Raw genomic sequence first — 6,827 nt, 5'->3', positions numbered from 1 at the left:
AAGATTGCCGAAAATAAAGCCCCAGGACGGCATTCCGAATAAAGCACTGACACTGGCCGTCAAGACAGTTCCAAGGTGGTTCTCTGAAACATTTACAACGTGCCTCATAGATGGGATTTTCCTGGAACAGTGGCGGAAACAGAAGCTTGTGCTAATCCCGAAGCCAAATAAACCTGTGGGCGATCCTGCTAAACGGCATCGAAAAACTTTTCGAACGGGTCATCTTCAATAGGCTTGTACCAATCACAGAAAGGGAGGGTGGTCTCTCCGACAGGCAGTTCGGACTCCGAAAGGCAAGATCTACTGTCAATGCCATCAGCACGGTGCCGGAAATTGCGGAAAAAGCAATGAAGGCGAATAAATCTTGCGCGGTAGTTACTCTCGACGTGAAGAATGCCTTTAATACGGCAAAATGGAACAAAATAATTGCGGCTTTAACCAAATTGGGCGCTCCTACAGTCATGCAATTTCTCCGGGAGAGGATATTGTGTTACGGACGATGAACCTAAGACGTATACAACAACCTGCGGGGCTCCACAAGGATCAGTCCTCGGTTCTCTCCTGTGGATAATAATGTATGACGGAATTTTAAAGTTGCAACTACTCAAAGGAGTGACAATCATTGGCTTCGCAGACGATATCGGAGTAACTATCGTCGCACAAGACACTGATGAGATCGAGGTACTCACAAACGAGGCAATTTTTGAAATCAAGTCTTGGCTAGAGGAAGTTGGTCTGATACTCGGGGAGCATAAAATCGAGGTAGTTTTGATTACAAAGCGAAGGAAGCAGACGTCGATAAAGATCAGGATTGGAGAACATATAATACAGTCCCAGCCAACGCTTAAATACCTAGGACTTATGGTTGACCAAAGACTGAAATTCAAGTCTCATCTTGAAAATTTAGTAACCAAGGCTTCCGGAGTGGCTACATTGTTGGCAAGAATGTTGCCAAATATAGGTGGCCCTAGGCAAAGCCGTCGGCTCCTGATCTCGAGAGTTGTTAGCTCCATCTTGCTTTATGCAGCTGCAGTCTGGGCATCGTCTTTAAAGATTGAAGCAAACAGAAGAAAAATCGCAGCCCCATACCGACTGAGCGCATTACATACGTCATGGGCTTACCGTACAACTTCAGATGAAAGGTTTTGTGTATTTCTTAGTACGTAGCACGTAATATTTGCATATGTCCACTTTCGGGTGATATTGACATTGATAGTCTTCAATTTTCAAAGAAGCAACAACTTCAACGTATTATAAATTTGTTAGTAATAGTGCGATTTCCATCAAACTTGGTATGATCATGCTCTACGTTGTAGCCTACATCACTGCAGAATGTAGTGCCGCTAGGATGAATTTAAGGGGGGTTTCCAGCCAATTACCAAAAATTATAGTAATATACTATTATTAACTTTATTTGAACAGATATCGGTATGAAAGGTATTTCGGAGCCAAGGCACCATATAGTGGCAGCCCCCTGATTTTTTTTCAGATTTTTCGGTTTGGTAGTTTCTGAGAATGGCCCCCTTAAAGAAATGATCAATTTCAACCCCCCGCGCTCCCCGAGTTTCCAATAAATGTCAAAACTAAGACCGGTTTCGAAAAGTACTAATCGAGACCTTTAATTTGATACCCCACATGACTATATTTGATGAAAAAAAATCTACTCCCCGCTTTTGCATGTATGGGGACCCCCCCTTAAATTCAATGTAAAAGGATGTAACTCACTGTATGTGTGAGCGTTCACAGTTCCCACCTTTCTACCAAATTTGCTGTCAATCGCTATAACCGTCTCCGAGAAAAATGCGTGTGACGGACAGACAGACAGACAGACGGACAGACAGACAGATAGACAGACAGACCTCCTGTGAGGAGTGGCCAGATCTCCCATCAGGCGCGACCCCAGGTGGCGGATAGGGGCATACCTATTGATGTGTAAATATGTGTTCATGCACTTTTCTTTTCTGACTGTGCATGGGCTAGTGTTTGCTCATCTCTGGTGCGTGGACCAAAATGGCTATGGGAAGGACACCCAGAAAATAAAACCAACATGGACGAATTGAGAAGGAGTAAAGTTACGGTGCAGGGGCTCGGAACCCCAGTACCGGCGGCTTTTGGGAGTGAGCAAGCGGGCTCCCGGCCGTCGATATCCCTCCACCGCAGTGCTTCGGTGGTGGACAACTTGGCCACCGTTGCATCTAATACTACAAGTGTTTTAGATTTGGAGAAGGAGGTGTTCAAACGAAGCACAACTCTGCCAAGAACACCAATTGCGAAGGCAAAGAATGATGGGCTAAAAGGAGATAGCTGGCCAAAAAAGGCGATTTCGACACCCATCGGATCTGATCAAGAGGTACTCCAGCAGCAGCAAATAGATCCATTCAGGAGAAGCTCATCAATTTTACGATCTCCTCCAATATCAAAGCCGGCAAAAGAGAAAGCTCATGGGAGCTCAGCAACTGAAAAAGGTGAAGGAGTCAGTAAAAGGAGTAGTCTGGCCAGGACTCACCGAGAACAGAGCCCTGACCCAGAAGAACTACCTTTTATGCAGCTTGGGACTAAAATAGTTGAGCTGTCCGAATTCATCAAGGACAAGCACAACGTACACCAAGCCATTAAGAACATGGTGAGAGCCATCAGGGTGCTTTATAATAGGTCACAGGAAGAAATAAGAAAGCCTAAGGAAAAGCCGGACATCCCAGCCTCAACAGTGTCACAGGCGACTCAAGTGACACCCAAGCACAAAGTCGCCGCCCTTCGCTCAAGTAAAAGAGTGGGAGACAAGGAGGGGAAGCTTTGGCGAATCAACAGGCCCCAAAAAGGAAAAAAGGGGTCTTGACCAGTCCAACAAAGGAAACTAAAAGTTCAGAAGGGCCCAAAGTACCAAAAGAAGGAAAGTCGGCTAGCGAACCGAAACTGAAAGAAAATAAGAACGATGGTTGGACTAAGGTCGTGAATAAAAAAAGAAATAAAAAACCAAAGGTGCGAATCCGCCCGGAGGCAATTGTAATCTCCAGCAGAGGACATCTAACATATGCGGAGATACTGAAGAAGGTGAAATCTGACCCCGACTTAAAAGACGTAGGCGGAAATGTTAGCAAAATCCGGAGGACCCAGAAAGGTGATCTCATGTTTGAGCTGAAAAAATCCAGCGTGGGTAAAACTGACGACTTTCGTAACCAAGTTTTAAACTCACTTGGAGAGAATGTCGCGGTTCGTTCCCAAAAACATGAGATCTATATTCAGTGCAAGGATCTCGATGAGGTAACATCCAGAGAAGAGATCTGCACTGCCTTGAAGGAACAATTCAAGTTGGAGGATTTCAGGGAAGAATCCATCGTGAGCCTAAGAAAGGCTTATGGCGGTACTGAAACGGCCACAATGCGACTGCCAGTGGAGTCAGCGCAGAAGTTGTTGGCCGTGGGGAGGGTTCGGATTGGATGGGTTGTTTACCGACTAAGGGAGCAGACCTCCTTGAAAAGGTGCTTCAAATGCCTAATGTTTGGACACTTCGCGAAGGCATGCACTAGCGGCATCGATCGGTCCGATCGATGTCGAAGATGTGGGGAAAAAGGACATATTGCCAAGGAGTGCAATAGAGACCTCAAATGCATTTTGTGCGAAGAAAAGGAGGGAAGGGATAACCGGCATATTGCCGGAAGTGGGAAATGCCCAGAATTTAGAAAGGCGTTAACTGCAGTGAAAAAATGAGGTTAATACAAATAAACGTTAATCATTGCAGGGTCGCACAAGATTTGCTTGCGCAGACCACTTACGAATCCGCAACGGAGATTGCTATCATTAGTGAACCGTACAGAAATCTTGACGGTGCTGTATGGGTCACAGATTCGACTGGTGGAGCGGCGATATGGGCGTGCGGTCGTCAAGCCATACAATATAGCATGGGTCAGGCGGCTAAAGGCTTTGTGTGGGCAAAAATAAGCGGTATATTCATATATAGCTGTTACGCCCCACCGAGCCTCACACTGCCCGAGTTTGAAGAGCTGTTAGACGATCTTGTTCACGATGCAAAGAGACGGAGTCCAAAGGTGATAGCCGGTGACTTTAATGCGTGGGCTATCGAGTGGGGCAGCAAAGAGACTAACGCAAGGGGGCGGTGCTTATTAGAAGCATTCGCCCAGTTGGATGTGGTTCTGGCCAACGAAGGCGATATAAACACTTATCGGAAAGGGGGAACTGGGTCAATTGTAGATCTGACTTTTAGCAGCCCTGCGTTAGCACGTGACATGTCCTGGCAAGTTAGTGAGGACTTCACGTACAGCGCCCACCAGGCAATCACCTTTGAGCTAAGGATGGAGCCACAAGGCAGGAGACCCGCACCCCGGAAGCCGAAATCCAGAAGAACACCAGGATGGTCTGCAAAAGCGATGGATGAGCAGACATTCATGGAAGTGTGGCTAGACTTGCCTAGCAAAGCAGGCACCTCCACGGATAGAGCTCTCCATGTCACACAGAGCATCTCTAAAGCATGTGACGCGTCGATGCCTAGGAGATGTTCATTCCCCACTAGAAGACCCAATTATTGGTGGAATAGTGAACTTGCCAATCTTCGATCGATTTGCCACAGAGCCAGACGAACGGCTCAGAGGGCAATAGGTAGGATCGATCAGGGGCAAAAGGAGCATGCCTATAGGGAAGCTCGCAAGAACCTCAAGCTCGCCATCCAGCGGAGTAAGGGGGAATGTTTTAAGGGTCTCTGTTCGGAAGCGGACATAAATCCGTGGGGTAGCGCCTATAAAATCGTGACAGGACGATTCAGAGGCCGATCGTCTCCGCAGATCACATGCCCTATGCTCTTGTTGAAAATAATCCAGGGGTTATTTCCCCAGCAAGAGAGGGGTGCTGACACCTTCCAGCGCCCCCTGAATGTGACGCCGATTCCACCAGTCACCAGGGACGAGCTGCTAGAGATCTGCAGTCGAATAGGCGACAGTAAAGCCCCGGGTCTTGACGGCATACCGAATAAGGCTCTCAAACTTGCCGTCAAAAGTAGACCGGATATGTTCGCGGAGCTGTTTGAAACGTGCATGTCGGAGGGTATTTTTCCTGCACCATCGAAGCGGCAGAAGCTGGTACTGTTGCCTAAGGCTGGCAAACCTCCAGGTGAACCGTCCTCCTATAGACCCATATGTCTTCTAGACACTATGCTGGAGCGGGCCATTTATAATAGATTACTTCCAGTCGTCGAAAGCCAAGGGGGCCTTTCAGATAGGCAGTATGGGTTCCGGAAAGCCAGATCAACCATTGATGCCATCAAAATGGTTACTGGCTTGGCCGAAAATGCAATTCACGGAAGGGGTTGTACCAGCAAATATTGCGTGGTGGTAACCCTAGATGTGAGGAATGCATTTAACCCGGCCAATTGGAACCTTATACGAAAGTCTCTGGCGACGATTGGTGTTCCCACCTACCTCGCCGCTATTATCGATAGCTACTTGAAAGAGCGGACACTCTGGTATGATACCGATGATGGATCCAAAGAGTACGTTGTCTCCGCGGGTGTCCCCCAGGGTTCTGTACTGGGCCCACTACTGTGGAACATCATGTATAATGATGTGCTCAACCTTCCGGTTCCGGAGGAGGCTACGGTGGTGGGTTACGCCGATGATATAGCACTGGTTGTGGTTGCAAAGCATCTCGAGGATGCTGAGTTGTACTCAAGCGAAGCAATCAGTGTTCTTAAGGCTTGGCTGGAGAGTGCTGGACTGGCACTCGCGGAGGAAAAGACGGAAGCGGTCCTCATCACTAAGCGCCGCAAAAGAAATTACGCCTGCATTAGAATCGGGAATCGTATCATCACTTCCAAGCCGGCCATCAAATACTTGGGGGTGATGATAGACAGAGGACTTAATTTTAAGCAGCACATAGAGTATACGTGTAAGCGAGCATCCACCACGAGTATTTCTCTGGCAAGGATGATGCCGAACGTAGGAGGCCCGCGGCATACTTGCAGGCTGCTCATAGCCAGGGTGGTGAGCTCTATCATGCTGTATGCAGTCCCAGTTTGGGCATGCAGGTTCTAGGCAATACACATAAACTGAGTGCGGTCTACAGAAGAACATCCCTAAGGGTGTGTCCTGCCTTCAGGACCGTCTCAGATGATGCAGCGTTCGTCATCTCGGGAATGATGCCGATTGCCATCCTGGCAACCGAAATGATGAACATTTACAACACCAGGTCCATCTCTCCCTTATATCAGGTGAAAAAAGCCGAAAGGGAGAGATCCATAAGCAGGTGGCAACAGCGATGGGACCAGTCAGAAAAGGGTCGTTGGACTTACAGGTTGATCCCTTCCATCGGGGAGTGGCTGGAGAGAAAGCATGGGGAGATCAATTATAATCTCACCCAGTTTCTCACCGGCCATGGAGGATACCGTCAATACCTGTACAGGTTTAAATTGGACACCTCGCCTAATTGTCCAAACTGCGGGGTCCCAGAGGACCCGGCGCACGTTTTCTTCCAGTGTCCTAGGTTCGTGGAAGAAAGGAGGAACCTCGAGGAAACTCTAGGTGAAGTGCTATCACCGGAAAATTTTGTCCGAAGAATGGTAGCCTGTCAGGAAGACTGGGATGCGATCAATTCCATGATCGCTGTAATCCAGGAAAAACTGCGAAAAACAGAAGAAGTGAGGAAGACGCGGTTACGAACCCCGCGGGTAGTCGGAAGGAGACCTAGCTAAAGTAAGCTAACTCCGCCCCGTGATGTAATACCTAAGGGTGGTCCCACGGGGTAGGGAGGGAGTCGGGGGTGGTTTTAGTGGGTAAAAATCCCACACTCTGGCGTGCCCAGGCCAGAATCTTTTGAAGATT

Source organism: Hermetia illucens, chromosome 2, assembly GCF_905115235.1.
Source record: "Hermetia illucens chromosome 2, iHerIll2.2.curated.20191125, whole genome shotgun sequence".
NCBI lineage: Eukaryota > Metazoa > Arthropoda > Insecta > Diptera > Stratiomyidae > Hermetia > Hermetia illucens.
Note: the sequence above shows the minus strand (reverse complement) of the source record.